Source organism: Armigeres subalbatus, chromosome 3 (genome assembly GCF_024139115.2).
Source record: "Armigeres subalbatus isolate Guangzhou_Male chromosome 3, GZ_Asu_2, whole genome shotgun sequence".
Classification (NCBI taxonomy): Eukaryota; Metazoa; Arthropoda; class Insecta; order Diptera; family Culicidae; genus Armigeres; species Armigeres subalbatus.
Genome location: NC_085141.1, coordinates 112,548,331 through 112,569,158, shown reverse-complemented (window position 1 = coordinate 112,569,158; position 20,828 = coordinate 112,548,331). Strand labels below are relative to the sequence as shown.

Genomic DNA, 20,828 nt, shown 5'->3' with positions numbered 1-20,828 from the left:
CTTCTGCAAAACAATTTCCTTGGAGTGAACAAGTATTACCCGCTGGTAGACGTGGAACGTGAGATGGATTAGCAAGACCGTAGCAACAGGCACGATTCCAGAGCCAGGGGAATGTGTATTTTAATCAAAGTGAAGTCTTCGCCGCAGCACTATCTGTGATCAGGATGAGGTGAATGGAAATTTATTCCAGACGAACAACAAAACAACTTACCTTTGAATAATGAAGAATTCCGTGATTTTTCTGAACTTTGCAGCTGGAATGAAAGACAACAAAATAGACAGTTAGAGAAGGGAATAAGATTAAAATATAATCGAATAAATATGTTTGCATTTCTAACTATATGAAACAATCAAAGCACGTAGGAGCTTTTAATCTAGAATTATCCAATATTGTACGCTCATATAAGAGGCATGTCTCTTAAATCACCTTTTTTACAGGCTGTTCAATTCTCTTGTTCAATCCACCCGAAGGAGAGTAGAAAAAATCCTTTCCATCCACGGTCCAACCGGCTTAAAACAGACTGATTGTGCACTTTGAGCTTCCGTTTCGTCTGCACACCAGCCCAGACTCCAAAGAAGTTAAGACTTCATAGTCAATAGAAAATCCTCCATCCGTCCCCGAGACGATTGGCGATGGCACTTGGGATTGGGAGAAAGTCAAACTTGGCCATCGCCATCGGTTCTCGTTCGATGGCTTCACTGTGAACAACTTCGGTGCGGACAAGCAAAAGATCTTTTAATCCTCCTGTAATCCGTTGCCGTGCGGGACTCGATTGCGACAAATTGAATTTTATCTACCTCATTGATAGTTCAGCTCTCGGCGGCATGTCCAGCGTGCAAAAATGGCTTCTTTGGGAAGTGTGCAAAGTTGCGCCAATCAACACAGGTGATTGGGGTTTAACGAACAGGATTGATCGTTCGGTTGAGAGATAATTGGATTAGAAGCTTCGAGCTTATGTCGGTTTATTGAGGACGGAGAGGTGAATTCATATTAGTCCAGTATCCTAAAAATGGGTCAACTCTTGTGAGAGCTTAGTGCGTGGAGAGTATTCTCCAAGAATTAATGGGTTACAATAGTTCGAAAAGTTTCACTTTGGTATGTTCTACTGGGTTCCAATCCAGCGCTTGTGGACCAATTTCGTTTCCGTTTCAATGCAGTCTGTAGCGACTCAGCATACTTGGGAAGATCCATTACTTACGTAACGCAAAAATTTGCAATTTTGAGCTTATTGGTGCACTCTTCAAAGTGGGCCCGGAAAATTTCACCACCAGTCTGCACGGACAGGTAATCAAAATCTGGAAAACAGAACAGCTCCCGAAGGAGTAGATGGAAGCGGTCATATGGGGCATATCTATAAATAAAAGGTGACAAATTGGAGTGTAAGAACTTTCGAGCGATTAACCCATCCTAAATGCCGCCTAATAGTGATATCCCAGATCATCTTTCGTGGTCTGTCACAAATAGCGATTGAGTTTGTGGGTGGGAAGTTATTAAACCACCCTTTACAGCCTGACTAGATCTTTACTATATGGCAAATGCCGTGAATATCTGGCATACAAGGAAGGGGGTCCAAATTAGTTTTGATGATAAGCTATGGTGGGGCAGTTGGTGAAATAAATAAATAAAATAAATAAATAGACTAAATTAGTGCGCGCTCGATCGTGTTTTCAAGAAGTACGCAGAACGATGACGTGGCCGGTGATAAAATTAATCAGTGCGCCTAGTGTTTTAGGTTAGCATGCCGGTTCGAGCATGAGCAATATGACCGTACAATTCATAGTTACTGTTCCGTAACTTGCGAAATCGTACAGATAACCAAATTAATGGGACTTGATGTTAGCTTTCCATTCACAATGTACACGTTTCGCGAGCTCAGAACAATACATTTTCTTTCGCTTGTTTTAAGACGAGTCAATATTATCTCATTTTATTCCACCACTGGATACGGCCTTACTAATGAAATCGAAATACGTATCTGTAAAGTTACAATCAAATGTTGTAATTTAATGGAATAATACTAACTCGTCTTATGACCAGCGTTGGTAGAAACTCAAATTCTCAAATCTCATCCACGATTCAAAACAAGCGCGAGGCAAACCCCACCCGACTCATGGCCCAGAGAATCGTCCATGATTTGACTCGCGATTTGCATCATTTCGTGATTTCTAAAAAGGAAACACCATCTTCGACCAGAGGTAGAACAGACTGAACACTTAACACCTAGCATGAGGCAACGGACACATAACACACAGCAGTGGAGCAGTGGAGAATTTTCCGATTATGAAAAGTTTTCTTCCTACCGGGGGGCACACTCCATAACACATGCATCTAGACGATTAACGTCGCTAATCGCACGGCCATGAAGCCCATATACCGGCTTGCACACTTTCAAACCGACTTATACCGGCCGCACAAAGTAATCATGCCCAAAATGTTCAAGTCGGGGTAATGTTATGAGCATGAGCATGAGAATTTTGGCCGAACAATTTGTAGTTGCTACTCCGTGATTGATTAGAACTTGCAAAATTGTGCAGAGAACACAATAAATGGGGCTTGTGATTAGCTACCCATTCTCAATGTACACGTTTCGAAAGCTCAAACATTTGAAGTCAATAACAGCGCCGGCCACGTCCTTACGGTAATATAGGAAGGAAAGAATTGTTAGACTCTCGTTACTACAAGAGACCGAGTATACCTCTGCATCTCCACGATTATCTTCGAATAGAATATCGTTTAGTTTCAAAATATCATTTATTTGGATCCACTTCGGTAAGTGAAATAACACTCATTCACTAGCTCGCCACGAGAAAAAAGTTAAACGTTGTATGCCCGGTGGCATATAAACATTACTGAGGAGTTTCGGAGGTGAGCCAGTCAAGTGCTGAAAGCCTCCTTAATAAAAATACAAAAAAAAACTACTGACGAGAATCGCGTTTTGGATGACCAAACGAACTCGCAGAACTCTGTACTTAATTTCCTTGACCTTACTGACCTTACTAGCCACTGAAAACTATGGGAGATCAAACCGGATCAAATCGCAATACAAGCACATAATCCACCGAACATCAAACAGATATTCATTCTAATGGCTACTTATTTCGCGACGAATAAAACTAGCACTGTATTTACTTGTTCGATGGCTACTGCAAACCATTCAAGATCGCGCTTGTTTTGACCGGAGCAATGCGCAATACATGCGCATGAGCCACCGAAAACCAAATAGATATTTTATTATTTTCCCAACAATTAGAACACGCACTACACTTACTTGCTCGATAGCTACGCAATATTCAAGTCAGGGTAATGTTATGTGTAGTGATGGATAGAGCGTCGATAGTATTAAACATAGGAGCCTCTGGTTTATGATGAACGTCAGAAAAATAGAATTGCAAATCAGTCATCCAACAAATGTCGAGGAAGATAGAAGCAAAAGAAAGCTGATCCCACGCAATCCGGTCACAACATTGGCGCAGCCGAGTCTCCCTTAGCCGGATATATGAAAGCGTTTAGAAATGCTGAAGAAATATCATATGAAATTGGAATGATATCACAGGTATACAACTAGCTGTACATTATTTGCGGCGTTGACAATAATACTCATTGGCGATCTCAACGTTTATCTTAGCCCGTTTCGGCCTGGGCTACGATTTCAAATTGTAAAATCCACCGTTCTCTTGTTTTTCGACCGATTTGCATGAAATTTGGAGGAAAGATGCATTAAACCCTGTATTTTTGTGTAGATGTATTAATTTTGTGATTGGGTCCTTGGGTACGGTTTTATCGAGGGGGTCCCCTGGGTCAAATGGGGTCAAAAATAGGTCAACTTCCTTTTAATCGTAGATAACTAGTAGTAAATGCTCTCAATAATGATGCAATCGTTTTTATGCATCATTTTTCAATAGTGGGAATAGAAACTGCACGTTAGGACCACCAAAACCCAGTCAGAGATGTTCCGGGAACCTGGTTCCCCCAGGGAAGTGGTCACTTTTTGAGTGGTTCTGAAACCCAGCTTGCAACACATCAAACTTCATGATTTTGCAACACAAATATAATAGAAAACATTTGCAGAACTTCTGAGCGCATTGGCCACTTCCGGAGGCTCCCTGGGAACCTGGCGCCACTCAGGGAAGTGGTCACTTTTTTAGTAGTTCTGAAATCCAGCTTGTGACACATCGAGCTCCATGATTTTGTAACACAAATACAATAGAAGACATTTGCAGAACATCTGGGCACATTGGCTACTTTCGGGGATTCCCTGGGAACCTGATGCCCCAAGGGAAGTGGTCACTTTTTGATTGGTTCTGAAACCCAGCTTGCGACACATCAAACTTCATGATTTCGCAACACAAATACAATTGAAGGCATTTGCAGAGCATCTGGGTACTTCCGGAGGTTCCCTGAGAACCTGATGCCTTTTTTGAGTGATTCTGAAATCCAGCTTGCGACGCATCGAACTTCATGATTTTACAACGCAAAAACAATAGAAGACATTTGCAGAACATCTGAGCGCATTGGCCACTTCTGGAGATTCCCTTGGAACCTGATGACCTCAGAGAAGTGGTCGCTTTTTGAGTAATTCTGAAACCCAGCTGGCGACACATCGAACTTCATGATTATGCAACACTAATATAACAGAAAACATTTGCAGAGCATCTGTGCACATTAGCCACTTCCGAAGGTTCCCTGGGAACCTTGTGCCCTCAGGGAAAAGGTCACTTTTTGATTAATTCTGCAACTCAGCTTGCGTTACAGTAAAACTTCATGATTTTACAACACAAATACAATAGAAGACATTTGCAGAGCATCTGTGCACATTGGCCACTTCCGGAGGTTCCCTGGAAAGCTGGAGCTCTCAGGGAAGTGGTCGTTTTTTAATGTTTCTGAAACCCAGCACACAACACATCAAATTTTCTTATTTTGTAATACAAATACAACAGAAGATATTGGCAGAGTATCTAGGCACAATGACCTTTTTTTTTTTTTTTTTTGTCTTTATTAAGGAGACTTTCAGCCCGAGGCTGGCTCGTCTCCGGGGCACAATGACCTATTGCGGGGGTCCTGAAACCCAGCTTGCTATATATCATGGCATCACTACATGATTTTGCAACATGAATATAATAGACGACATAAGCAGAACAGCAAGACCAATCTGAAATCTGAAAATCTGAAAAAAATATTATTTGGGAGGGTTCGAAAATAAATTTTCTTCTAAAAATTTTGTCTCTAGGGGGGGTGGGTTATGTCCTAAACTCCCCCCGTGGCTACGCCACTGGTCTTCAGGTAAGTGGACATTGTTAGGTGGTTTTGAAAGCTATATAGCAATACATCAAATATCATGGTTTTGTAACACAGATTCAATCGAGTTTGTACAATCCCATTGAATTCCACCACTTAATTGTATCTTGACAGATACGTATTTCGACCTCAACAGTAAGGCCGTCTTCAGTGTCTCGTAATTGACTTCAATGGGATTGTACAAACTCGTCCTATGGCAAGTGAAGACATTCCACTAAAAAGCTCAACATATAATTTTCTTAACAGATTCAATGAAAGATACTTACGCAGCATCTAGATACATTGGCCACTAATTTTTACCGGTAAATATGCTATATGATATTTTAGGGCCTTCCTTAGCCGTGCGATAAGATGCGCGGCTAAAAAGCAAGACCATGCTGAACAAAGCTGGATAAGATTCCCAGTTCGGTGCAGGAAAGAATGCTCCTGTCTGTCAGTTTGACGTGTCGCAAGCTGTTTTTCAGAACCAATTAAAAATGGCCACTTCCCTGGGGGCATAAAGTTCCCAGGGAACCTCCGGGAGTGGCCGATGTGCCCAGATGCTGAGCGAATGCCTTCTATTGTACTTGCGTTGCAAAATCATGAAGTTCGATGTGTCGCAAGCTGGGTTTCAGAATCAATCAAAAAGTGACCACTTTCCTGAGGGCACCAGGTTCCCAGGGAACCTCCGGAAGTGGCAAATGTGCACAGATGCTCTGCAAATGCCTCCTATTGTATTTGTGTTGCGAAATCATGAAGTTTGATGTGTCGAAAGCTGGGTTTCAGAACTACTCAAAAAGTGGCCATTTCCCTGGGGGCATCAGGTTTCCAGAGAACCTCCGGAAGTGGCCAATGTGTCCAGATGTTCTGCAAATGTCTTCTATTGTATTTGCGTTGCGAAATCATGAAGTTTGATGTGTCGCAAGCTGGGTTTCAGAACAACTCAAAAAGTGACCACTTCCCTGGGGGAACCAGGTTCCCGGAACATCTGTAACCGGATTTTGGTGGTCCTAACGTGCAGTTTCCATTCCCACTATTGCAAAATGATGAATAAAAACGATTGCATCATTATTGAGAGCATTTACTACTAGTTATCTACGAAGGAAGTTGACCTATTTTTGACCCCTTTTGACCCAGGGGGCCCCCTCGATAAAACCGTACCCAAGGACCCAATCACCAAATCAACACATTCACACAAAAATATAGGGTTTAATGCATCTTTCATTCAAATTTCATGCAAATCGGTCGAAAACAAAAGAACGGTGGATTATACAATTTGAAATTGTAACCCGGGCCGATACGGGTTAAATTCGTTAATGGTCTCTCGTCAGGAAGGCTGAGAACCCTTTTTCGATAACGCTACGACGAATAGATGATTTTTTTTTGGTATACTGACCGATTGAGTGTAGTAGGCTGTAATATATGTAGATGATCGTAGTAGACTTTTATATGCGTAATAAATAATCACTTTGACTTTTGCACCGGATCTGAAAGGACGTCTTTTAATTGTACGAGCGAATCCTTACAGTGGCGACGAGCCGAAACGGACCGGGGAGGAAAAATTTTTTTCGTGAAGATCAGCGGGGAGTAAATTTTCAAGTTATCCTTAGCGAAACAGAAGTAAACTTGAAGCAACAAATTACAATATAGAAAAAAAAAGAAATTATTAAAATGTCGAAGGTAATAAAATAAATATCTCTATTTTTTTACGAGATCGGAAGTTGATTGATTGTCAACTTAATGACTTCTATTGCTTTATTAACAATATTCTAAGGAAAAAAATAGATCATTAAAGAATTCCGTAACGTAGTTGGAAATTCAGAAATTTTGAGTATTGAATGCTGAAATGTAGGGGATGCTTCGAGTAATCCCAGCCCATTAAAGCATGTAATGAAATGATTCAGAAATTCAGTATAATTTCTGAGGAAAATGTAGGGAGCACTACGAGTGGCTCCAGTCCATTCTAATAAGTATAGGAGTTAGGTAACTCAGTCTACTGAAAAAAAAATAAATAAAAGTATAAAATGTAGGGAACACTGCCAGTGCTTCCAGTCCATTATGAGTTGCAAATTCTGATGACAGCGGAATCGCGGAAAGAATCGCGGAGATTATCATGAATAATCTCAGTTTGGAAAAAAAAGGGATAAATAATATCCTTTCACAGAAAACTGTTGTCATGGATACCCAAGAAATATTTTTGAAATTATTAAAATGAGTCCAAATCAATCAACAAGTCGATATTCCTAAAATAATATACATATTTGTTTATGTAAAAGTGGTTTCATGCATTAATGAATCAATTTTCGTAGCTGAGTTTCAACATATCGCCATTTGTTGAGATCGGTGATGGATCGACAAGCTCTCGATGGGAAGAATGGAAGGATCAGTTCACAGCATATCTTTCATTGAAAGGAGTTGAGGACCATAATGAGATGTATAAAGCCCTCATGTGTTTCGGAGGTGCAGATGTCCGGAAAATAGGCAAAACAGTGTCGATGGATGAAAGTACTGTGATGGACAATCCGTATCGTGTAACAATAGAGGCGCTCGATAATTACTATTCACCTCGTATGTCACTGCGGTACGAGCGATTCAAATTCAGACAACTCCAATTCAACCCCAACGAGAAGCTTGATCAATTCCTTATTCGCTTACGGGCCCAAGCAGAGCTGTGTAACTTTGGAGACCAAAGTGAGAATATGATCATGGATCAAATAATATTTGCTACAACTGATGATAAATTGAGAGCAAAGTATCTCGAAGCTGATACTTCCCTCGATGATATGTTGAACATCGGAAGGACGTATGAATCAGTAAACAAGCAGGTATTAAATTAAAAAAAAAACATAAAAAAAGGGAATTCTTTGGTAAAAAAAAAAAATATTTCTGTTGTTATTAAGGTTCAAGAGTTCCGTAGGAAATCAAATGTTTCAGCCGAATTAAACACCTTCAATAAAATGTCCAACAATCAAAACAAGAAACCAAGCACGAAGTGTACCAGATGTCTTGGGAACCATATATCAAACGATCAGCATTGTCCCGCTAAAACCTCTCGCTGCAATAAGTGCAACAAAATTGGGCACTTCGCACGTTGTTGCAGAGACAATCGAAAGCACCGGTTCAGCAACGTAAAAACTGTGGCCAACGGAATACACCAGAATACGGATAGGAAACCGAAATTCGTACGTGAGATCGACGATGTTACCAAAAATGTGGAGATTCGAGAATTATTCCATCTAGAAGGCAAACGAACGGTGATGGCTGATGTCGGTGGAGTCACTCTTCGCTTTATTATCGACACCGGAGCAGACGAAGACGTATTGAGCACGGACGATTGGACTACATTGAAACGCTTAGGTTTCAGAGCGTACTCCATCAAGAAAGGTAGTGATAAAATTTTCCGGGCATATGGTTCAACAACTCCTTTAACGGTGCTTGGAGAGGCAGAAATGGAAGTTTCGGTTGACGGAGCATCCTGTGTTAGCACGTTTTTTGTCATCAAGGACGGCAGGTGCTCGCTGCTCTCTGGAAAAACAGCTGAAAAACTAGGCATAGTGAAGTTCCTACGTACGCTCACTCCTGAGGTGACCTGCATCAAAGATATGTGTGCTTCGATAAAAATAGATAAGTCTATACCACCAGTCAGACAATCATATCGACGAATTCCAATTCCTCTAGAGGAGCTAACATTACTGAAACTAAAAGAATTAGAAGATCTTGACATAATTGAACGGGTGTTCGAAGCATCGGAATGGGTATCTCCCATGATTGTCAAACGTAAAAGTGCTACAGAAGTTCGAATTATTATAGATTTGCGTGAAGCAAATAAGGCAATCATTCGAGAAGTTCATCCATTGCCCACATTCGAACAAATGATTTGCCGGCTGAAAGGAAGCCATGTTTTTCCAAATTTGATATAAAACAAGCATTTCACCAACTTTTGCTTCGAGAGGATTGTCGATATATTACAACTTTCATATCGCCGCTCGGATTAATGCGATATAAACGGCTCATGTTTGGCTTATCTGCCGCCCCGGAATTATTTCAAAAATGTATCGAAACAATTTTGGCCGGTTTTCCATGGATAATAATATTCATAGATGACATTTTAATCCATGCACCTAATGAAGACATTCTCAAGCTAAGAACCGAACTGGTCAAAAATCGCTTGAAGGAATACAATGTTGTTCTGAACGATGCGAAAACCGTAGAATGTGTCACATCACTAGAATTTCTTGGTTACCATTTATCTGCACAGGGTGTAAAAGTGTCGGATGAGAAACTTGCTGCTATTACCAAGTTCCGTGAACCAAAAACGACGGAAGAAGTTAGAAGCTTCTTAGGACTAGTCACATTCGTAAATTCACATATACCGAACTTGTCTACCATAGCAAGCCCTCTGAACGCGTTAGTAAAAAGGAGTGTAAATTTCAAATGGACAAATGTTCACCAGGAAGCTTTCGACAAACTTAAAGCGTCTCTAGCAAACAATGAAACCTTGTCGTTCTTTGATCCAAACATGGAAACTTTTGTTGTAACCGATGCGAGTCCAGTAGGATTGGGTGCAGTATTATTTCAGAAAAATGAAGATGGTATTGTAAAAATAATCGCGTATGCTTCCAAGACATTATCTGAAATTGAACGAAGATATGCACAGACAGAACGTGAAGCTTTAGCTGTTGTTTGGGCACCAGAGAAGTTCCATTTCTACCTGTATGGAAAGTTCTTCTGGTTGATCACTGATCACAAGCCTTTAGTGACAATATTTGGAGATAGAATCAAACCTTGCGCAAGAATAGAACGTTGGAAGCTTAGGTTAATGTCATATGATTACCGTGTGATATATAAGCCCGGTAAATTCAACATAGCAGATCCGTTATCACGATTATGTCAGGAAGGGACACTCTGTACAGAAAGTTATGATGAAGAATGTGAAAGGATTATTCGATTATTATCTAATGACATTAAGCCTATAGCTATCACATTACAGGAAATTATTGACGCAACAAAGAAAGACATTGAACTCACAGAACTGATGAAATGGATTCCATATCCACCAAGGAGATGGCCAAAAACTCTCAATCGCTACAAATTGATTGTAAATGATCTTTCGTCGAATGGTGAAATAATTTTGAAAAATAGAAAAATTATAATCCCAAGAAGCCTACAAATCAAAATTTTACAACTTGCTCATGAACCACATTTGGGAATTCAAGCAATGAAAAGGCGTCTCAGGGAAAAGGTTTGGTGGATTAGAATCGACACCATGGTCGAACAATATGTGAAAACATGCAAAGGATGTCAACTTGTATCTGAACCAAGTGTGGAACCTATAACACGCATTTGTATGCCAAGCAAGCCCTGGGTAAAATTAGCGATGGACTTTATGGAAGTTACTAATGGAATTCATTTGTTGGTAGTCGTCGATTATTTTTCCAGCTATCCTGAAGTAGAAGTTATGACTACCACAACTGCAAAAGCTACTATTTATAAGTTACGAATAATATTTGCACGGTTTGGATATCCAGAAGAGTTGGTGTGTGACAATGGACCACCGTTCGCATCTGAAGAATTCTTTGAATTTTGTACTACTAATGGAATCATCATTTTACATTCGATTCCTTATGCACCTTTCCAAAATGGGCTGGTAGAACGATATAACAGGACACTACTTAAAACAATAAAAATAAGTTTTGCCATGAACCGTGACTGGAAATCGGACTTGCAAGATTTTCTTCTAGCTTACCGGAACACTCCCCATTCTACTACTAACGAAACTCCAGCCAAGTTGCTTTTTGGTCGAAATTTGAAAGACAAACTTCCAGACATAGTTGGCGCTGCAGGAAACGATTCAGTAAGAGAACTAGATTTTTCAAGAAAGGAGAAAGGAAAGAAGTATGCGGATCATAAGAGAAATGCCAAGTATTCAAAAATTGATGTCGGAGATCATGTAATTGTAAAAAAATTTCATCAAACGTAATAAGTTAACTACAAATTTTCATCCACAATCTCATGTTGTTTTGAAGAGAGAAGGAACACGCCTTACATTGGAAAATATGGATACCGGTGTAAGGTCCGACAGACATGTAAATCACACAAAACTGTTAATATGCAGCAACCCATTTGAACAATCACAAAGATTTACAGCCCCTATCGACGATATTTTGAATTCAAAATCCAACCCAAAACCAATACCACAAGAACATGAAGTATCGGATCAGAAGCAAATGTGTACTCGAGAGAATCGATGTAGTCGGAAGAATCGGAAACCAGAATACTTGAAAGATTATGTTCTTTATAAATGCAAGCGTATGAATTAATGTAAACAGATGATTTTGTTAAATTGTGTTTAACTATTAAAATGTCATAAAAATATTTTTAACGTAAAGGAGAGATGTAGTAGGCTGTAATATATGTAGATGATCGTAGTAGACTTTTATATGCGTAATAAATAATCACTTTGACTTTTGCACCGGATCTGAAAGGACGTCTTTTAATTGTACGAGCGAATCCTTACATTGAGAAGGTGGAACTCGTTATGGTAAAGAATTGTTTCATAATGGTCTTTGATAGGGAACAGAGGCGCATCCACAATCCAAATCGTGGGTAGGACAAATAGGAGAGACGACTATTTAAGCAACAGTTTTGGTGATGAGAAATCAATGCAAATCTATATACATAAATTGATCGGCCCATTTGGAAAGGGGGGCTCCCATACAGAAATTTATGCATAACTCGAGCACTAATCAAAGAATAAATCAATTTTAAGCGAAACGAAGTTCGTCGGGTCTACTAGTTTTACATAAAATCAACTCTGAATATCAAAAATCTGGACTCCCGATTAGAATCCTCACATAGATTGTGAAATTTTCATTGGTTTTCGGATAAAAACTGCATTTCAAAATAGCAAGATTGTACATTTCACAGTTGCTAGTTGCTCTTTTAGTTAAAACGATGTTGATCACATTCGATCACTCTCAATTCCAAATAAAAAATGAGCACATTTCATCACGAACTTTCACGGATTGAATCCAAAAATCTTACTTATCATCTGTGTATACACTCACATTATGCAGCTAACCGTGAGATACGTTTTTTTGTAAGTGGCAACGACAATGAACTGATTCGGGGGATATACTTCATGATAAGTGCTTCAAAAACAGCTCCAATTACGGGGGACACTAGTTCTGATCTGTTCTGATGATGCATTTCGATTTGTTTTACACATCAGCTGTGCCAAAAAATATGGTCCTAAACGGAAAATGAGCGAGAACAAAGCGTTTTATAAACTTTTATTATAACTTCTTGGTCTCGGGTCTGCCAATCCAATCCTGTTTCTCATGACTTATAATGATTCAAAAAGGTTTCTGCCTTCCTCGTTGTTCGTTATCTATTGAGAGTTATTTCTGCAAACCCTGCGTACTCCACACACCACAGAATCAAGTTTTTTTTCGACAGAAACGACGCGTACTACAAGTGTGCTACGATCCGTCAAGCATTATTCATTCAACTTCATTGTACCTATCGTGATTTGAGAAAAAAAAAACACCCACACATTGCTCGCTCCTGCACTCATTGTAAATTATAGCTAAAAAACTGCTCATGACATAAAGAAAGCAAATTTCTGGAGATTACTAAGCTTAATTTTAGTATTTCCAAAATTATAGTTGAAAACATTGTCTCAGTCAGCAAGCATATGAAATTGAGATTTTTTTATTTTGTTCATTCGACCTTCTGTCCCTTCTATATTTTGTCTATCCGATCTCTATTTTTTCCATCTTTTTGTCTTCGATCTGCTTGACTCACTGCCCATTCTGGTATGCTTCTGATTTTAGAAAATCTTACAAGCTTCCAGCACAGGTTACGGATCCCACAATTTACAGCAAATCTTTTATAGTTTCAAGCAATTATTTCTTTGACTTTTATTAACTTTCAGAATTTTCCATGGACCTTAGCGATTCATTACCAAGAAATCGTACCCCTTGTGGACCAGATTTCATGCGGGCTTAGAGATGAATGGAATTTCATAGATTTTAATAAATTCTTTCAAGTTTCTTTTCCCCGTGGACTTCTAAAAATGAAAGGCTAAAAACTATACATTATTTCAATATGAATTAATCACATTTTTAGATTCCTATAACTTTTGTTCAACTTCCAAAAACATTTAAGAGACTTTTGAGCGTTTTTGGAATGGAAAAGTAGTTCATATGGTCTTTAAGAACAATTAGTAAACTTTTTTAGAACCTTAGAAACCTCTATGAATACTGTTTAAAGTATGGATAACTTTGAAACCGCACCTTGCAAGACGATGACTTCTTACTTCACTACAGACGTTAAACTGTCTAACGTGTGATGATATTTTAAAGACTCAGAAAATCAGACATACCAGACAGTATTGCAAGTAAAATAGCTACCTAGGTAATATGTTTTTACCATAACCATGGGTAGGACAATGCCTTGACTGTCCCACCCAGGAATATTCATGCGTAGGACATGTCCTACTTGTCCTACCCACTCCCGGCGTTACTGATAGGGAATATAGAGTGACCTACAAAAGACTGGTAGTTGTTTCTTTGAATTGAGTATTCTTGCGGGGCTCTGATAGAGAAGGCAGAGTGTCCCGAAGGAAATGCCAAATCATGATTATGCTATGATAAGGATGACAGTTATAATACCTGGAACAAAGGCATCCTGCGAGCATCCGATAAACGTGGCATCCCAGTCAACCACTGATCGTATATTTTAATAGATATTTGATCGCATATACTGCAGTTTTTTATCGCACTCGTATATGATTACTTATAAAGATAACCCAAATATGATTACTATCGTATGTAATACCTGCGTATGAAATATTTACGATAGTGTTCAAAAAAGTCCTAAAACGCTATAAGCAATATCCGATTAATCTGATTGAATCGCAAATATCGTATATCCACATACGTGATGCCAGGAAAATCGTATACGGATGTGCTTTGCACGTATATAGTTTTCACTTCAGCGCGTTGGTCAAAACCCACTGTATCTCAGCGATATAAATTTCATTTCTACTTACTTCATTCCATCCGATGTGATTGAATTCCATTCCATTGATGCTGTTATTTAATTCCATTACATTAATCCTATTGATTTGCACTCCGTGGTACCACTGCCAACCATCGATCAAAACAACTAAACTTTAACCAAATAAAAATAACTCAGAGGTAAACACGGCGAAATAAAATTTCACTGATGTTGACATTTCATCATCGTTTATATGTCGGTAGAATCGTTTGGAATGCTGCGTAATCGTTTTATGTATGGACATTATCGGAACAATTACAAACAGTTTCCATATAAGACTCAAGCTACATTTGTACGTACAACAACATTATTTCGAATCGTATACTGCAATATCGTAGTCAACATTAGAGATTCATCTAGATTATGATTGTTAAAAAAGTTGCTGCTTTTGAAGAGTTGCTGTATAGCACATCGATAGAGCATTAGCCTCTAGATTCAAAGGTCAGATGTTCGATACATGGTTGTTTACATTTTTTTTAATGTTTACTAGATCGTAATAATGCTTATGAAAACTCAAGAAAGTTGTTGTTTAGTACGTATATGGCCTCCACTTTAGTAGGTACATATATAGTGATTCAGTGCATTATATACAAGTTCTCTTGCTTGTATATGACAACTTATATCAAAATCTATACGTATCAAAATGTTAACTGGGATAGCACTTATTCTTCGTGACACCATCAACTTTGACTATCATACACGTAAAAAAATAACCTTATATGTTATGGTAAAAAACCATTCGAAAATACTTATACTCTTCATTATGCTACCTAATGAATGATCCCATATCAAAAAGCTAATAACATTCATAAGTTAATGAAAAGTATAAGTTTTGGAATGTATGTGACTAATGTGATGTATAAGTTTTTTCTTATACATATCATTAGGCGCCTGCTTTGGCAAAAAAGTATTAGAAATATTAATAATAAATAACATTAAATTTGTTTACGTGTAAATGGTTTGATTAAATTGGCCAGATGGTATAGCTTGAAATATGCCGTATAAAATCTACTAATAAATCGGGACTGATTTGCGATTTGGGCGTAACTTATTTTGTAAACAAACATTGCTTCATGGATTCCGGAGAATGCAAGCGTTTTCATCCCAAACTAATTCCCTTATCTGGTAGAGGAAAGCTTAATCTGTCGGATCCATACCGTGGTTTCCTCATGAAATGCTTGTTTTATCAGGAATTCGCTTTCCAATGTTTGTTTACAAAATAAGTTACGCCCAAATCGCAAAGCGTTCCCGAAATGAACATTATTTTTTCCATAATGTGGTTGACATTTGTTTGCACGGGTTAAAATTCGTTCCCAGAAATGAGAAAATAATTCATGATTCCATGAATCCGTCTTGTTTTCATGCTATGAAAATACACCATGAATATAAATCGTGATTTCATGATTTATTTTCGCGTAACGCAACCAATGCGTTACAATTTGGTTGTTAAGATCGACAAAATAAAAAAAAAGTCGAACAGGGGATTTGAACTCGAGTACACTGAGCGAGAGTCCGGCGTGCTACCTCCTAGCCGTTCTTACTTCTTGGAAATGAAGTGTTCGAAGTATAACCAGTTATGCATACTGTCGACTGATGAGGATTGCCTAGTACCATGAATAATGTTCCTGAAATCATGAATTATAATCATGGTTTCATGATTTTTTATTCATGCCTGTGGGTATGCATTTGTTTCCGTGTGAGAACATCGACATCATTGGTACATCGTGAAATTTGTTATCAAAACTGAAACATGACTTCCACTTAAAATTCTTTTACTGACTTCCGATACCAAAATAACACATAAATGAAATATAATGTGATTTAAAAAAGGTTGAATTGTATAATGAGAATGCGAAAAATGATGAGGAGAATGAATCAAATAAAGTTGGAACTGATGGAAGGAGAGTAGGGAGGGGAGTAATGTCCAGTCGAGTGTACCTATGCCGGATACACTGAAGTATATTATAAAAATCTGAAGAGATATTTAATGTTGAAATTTGAATGAAACCACAGGTATAACAGAAAAATATATATCTTTAATGATGGCAGAAGTTATTCATATTTGAAGATGACATTTAAAAATATCATAAATTCGGTGATTACGTTCGCGATGTCATTGCACACCGATGCAGGCTGCATGATATTTCTTTTCACAAAATTCACACTTCCACAAGAAGTGGTCGTCGTTAATGTTGCACTAGATTACACCGTGCGACATAGTTTAAGATTCTATGTGACACAAGTACTAAAAAGTTACAAACGCGATTCCGTTGAAGTGGGTTAAGTTAAAAGTTAAATCTTGTTACTACGCCATGCTACTGCACAAGTGATTACGCGGCGATAAAAAATCAAATTAAACAAGTGCGGAGGTAGTTGAGAACACCACCGCACTCGTCAATCACTCGCGAAAAAAAAAAACTATATATATTATCAATAAGTTTTCAACAAACATATGAAAACATAACATTATAGACAGAATGCAATATATCATGAGAGAAAGTCAGTAATAAGGAAAATAGATAATATAAAATAGAATCTAATGGTCTTTACATGTAAAGTTCGACGAGCCTATATGTCGGAGATACAAATTTGTAGATTAATTACCATATTTTTAAGCAAATTGAAGAGCATACATAGGAGTAGGAGAGTAGAAAGGGGAAGTAAGGCCGCTACAAATATTTAATTTAAATTATATCCTACTATGATATGGAAATGCTAATATCATCTTCCAAACTTGGACGTACATGATCATGATAGCATTAGGGGAGGAAGAATATCAGTGTCCTTCCGTTAGGATACGGGAGGCATGAAGGAAGGTCGTGCGATATGTGCCATCACAAATATTGCCTCCGCTCGCTTTCAAATCGACTTCTATAAAAACATTCTTCATGCCTGCCGTATCCTAACGGAACTATCAATTCTATACTTTCGCCTCTAATGCTATCATGAACATGTACGTCCAAGTTTGGAAGATGATATTAGCATTTCCATATCATTGTAAATCGTTTAACTTCACGTAGAAGTAACACACACGAAATCATTAATTTAGTTATATCCTACTGTTCTACGAAAGGTCAAGGGGGGGGGGATAATGAAAAATTAATATTAAAATGGAAAAAATCAATAAAACTCCTCGGATTTGTTAAAGAATGTTTTGAAAATCCTCAAAATTGCCCGATTTTTTTTTTGTTGCCTCCTCAAAATATTATTTTTGGGAAAAAAAACCGAGGGGGGGGAGACATAATTGTTTTTAAATATTTGTATCGGCCTAATGTAGTGATAGATAGAGCGTCGATAGTATTAAACATAGGATGACTCAAGAGTTCATCATTCAAATTGTTTTTCATTTAATTTCTGAACTGAGCCATAATAAGTTAACGGAGCCTGTAATGCTGGGTAGACACTCTTCGAGTTGCATTACGGAGTAAGATCTACCACACTGTGCTCTAGTTCTTACTATTCTTGTTAATACTGTGTGATGGTCGGAAGAGTATGGAACGACTATAATTTGCTTTTAGATTACCCATTTTTTGCTCCTTTTGGATGGAGTCAATGGAGTAAACTGTAAAAACGTAACTCAACCTTAGGCTGGTTTTCGAAGCCGACGACATGAATCTCCAAGCTCCAGAGCGCTGATTAATTAGGAAAGAAGCGGATACGAATTTGGTGGATCTGCTGAACCCTCTGACTGATTAGAGCTCTGTGTAAAGGTGAGATTCGGAAATGCCAAACGCAACGAAATCAGATCTCTATACAAAAACGAATTCGGAACTCATAAGAAAAAGCAAAAATATGTTTGAACTTCAGTACCGATGCATGGTCAAAATCAGTATTATCCCACTTATTGTTGAGCCGAAACTGATTGAGGGGCGTGCCTTTGAGAGTTGTTGAGAGTTGGTATAAGCCAATTTTTGGAAGGGTATAAATAGCGGTACCTTAATCTAAAGAGGCCTTACATTAAGCTTGAGAAATATATGAATAAAAAATGACTACTTCATTTCTTCTCAATAGAAATGGAGCAGAAAGACATGCACTAAACAAATGACACGGGTATACTACAAAAGTTCAATGAAATGAACGCAGTGGTTCATCCCGAACAAAAAAAAAAGCAATAATCCCTCCCCTCGGATATGTGATCTTGCCGCGATGGGTGGGCTTACGCCATTAGCACTGATATGGCAACCAAAGACATATCCTGTCGTGGTGGTATCACATGTTGACTATTTTTGTTTGGTGCCGCGTCACATATCTGGCATTGGCGCACTGATTTACCGCATGTGCATGTGATCCAACGGACGTCGTCTCTTGGAGCCTTGAATGGTAGTGCAGTCAGGCAGAGGCCTTTTTCATCAGTGATAATGATGTGAGTTCTCTTCTTTTCGGCAATACTTTTCTTTTACCTTCCCTATGACGCTGAATCGTAGCCACGCTTACATTTAGCTAGCTAGGCATTTATTGAAAAAGTACACTGGATTCTGTTTTTACACGATTTACATTTTCTCAATTTTCCACTCATCCTAAATGTTTAACGTATATTAATTATCATGTGATTTTTCTTTGATTTATTCTGGGTTTTTTGAAACATGTTGCGAAGAGTTTGGTGGCAAATTGAAGTCACACAATCAAAAACACGAGCGAAAAAAAATTGTGTAAAAACAAAATCCTGTGTATTCAAGACATTCGTAGGGAATCGACTGCTGGATTCACTGAGTAGAAGTTTTTTTCAAAACTAGGAACGTGGTGCCAGTTTTATTTTGTTATGCCTCACTTCGAAGAGCAATAATAAAAAATACCACACATTATAATGATGGTATATTAACAATCTTATAACGGCTTCATTCTCGATAATTTTTACAAATAGATAGGCAATAGGCGTGATGAAGCTTTACTTTGCCACCGAAAAGTGAATCCTATAGCTGACCTTGATTAGAACTTAATGGATAATCACCGTAAATAATCAACAATAAAGCTACTTGTTAGACCAGTTTAAAGTTATAGGCAACCTTGACAAAAATTATGATAGAACAAACTAAATTCTTTAACAGTTTCCACTTTGACATGATATATTGAGTTTGTAGTATCGACACAGCTTAAGAACATTGACGAAACAATGACTTAGGTAAACAAAGTGATTTGACGAACGCATAACCTACACCCAGAACAAACAAAGTTAAATAATTTTCTTTCTGCATAAATAATATAAGTTATAAAATAAAATAAAAGTTATAAAATAGAACACTAATACGCAATAATTTTTATATTTTCAATGTGGTCACAAAAAGCTAACAAATTAAATAACTTATAATTGGACTATATGACTAAGTGACCTTTCAAACCACATCAGCTGCTTCCAAGACAAAAGAAGAAGACATTGCTTTTAAAAACTATAAAAACGTTGTACACCCAGGTTTTTTTACACGGTTTGGTTTTGGTCGTTTAGGACCTTCAGCGTCAATGAAGCAATGAGTTAACCCCACGAAAAAATTCACAAAAAATCAAAGAAAATTCAGGGGGTATTTAAAAAACTGTGAAAGTTTAGGTTAACCGAGAAATTAATGAAATCCAACCGTGTAAAAAAAAACCTGGGTGTACTAGAATTTTTGAAATTATCATTTTAGCCTTTGATCATTTGCATTCAATTACATTTTGCATTAGTGTTGAGTCGATTCCAAATCCGAACCTCACTTCACCCCATCCTTCATGGCGTTCAAGTGGTCTGCAAGGACTCTTCTGCCATTACCCTCTGTATTATCGGCTTTGGATTGACTTGCGCTCTCATTGCCCCACCAAACGCTGCAATATGAAAATGAAAATGAATTTCTGAAATAAGCCATAAAAAAATGATTTTATTTGGGTTAAAATGAATATTACAGCATTGATAGGAAGCTGGTTAAAGCAGCAAGTGTTGCTAATATACTTTCACGTTTTCATTCGTTGCCATTTCGACAGTTTTTCACCCCGCCAGTCTCTGCTTACAGAGTTGCTGGAGTTTATTATTGGACTAAATTAAGTTCAAATATTTCTGTATAAATTTGTGATAGACATTACATCAGCCTGCTGCATTGAATTCGTATTCAATAAGGTAAGTTCTTGTTTTAATTCCGAAAAATAGATTGTTACTGTGGACGTCGATGGTAATGAATAAGTGACCTCCAATTACATGATAGGTAGTTAAAGCCGTACAAACGCAAACAACACTGCAACAAAAAACAGTTTGTATAACATTTTCATGAATGCGGTACAAATATGAAGCTGACAGTAACGGGTTGTATACCATAATTCGACGAAAACGTACCCACGCAATAATGCTTTTCGAATCGTTATGAAAATAACATCTATTCAGTACGAAATAATCCTATTCAAATAATTCCTTTCATCTCCACAGCTACATTATGGAGCTTTCAAATTCACAACTCGAAAATCACCTCTCAAAATATAGTCAAAGGCCAATGAAGGCTGTGCGAGCAGAGTGCAACACCCCCCTCGTATA

The 20,828-nt window shown here is 38.0% G+C and overlaps 1 protein-coding gene across 4 annotated transcripts in view; it reads right to left on the bottom strand.

The window, feature by feature from the left end:
• Positions 1–20,828, bottom strand: part of LOC134221153 (uncharacterized) — a 230,076-nt gene that overhangs the window by 149,209 nt on the left and 60,039 nt on the right. For all 4 annotated transcript variants that reach the window (XM_062700345.1, XM_062700344.1, XM_062700342.1 and 1 more), the window contains exon 3: positions 212–254. The gene's annotated coding sequence lies outside the window, so the exon portion shown is untranslated. The remainder of the gene's footprint in view (positions 1–211; positions 255–20,828) is intronic.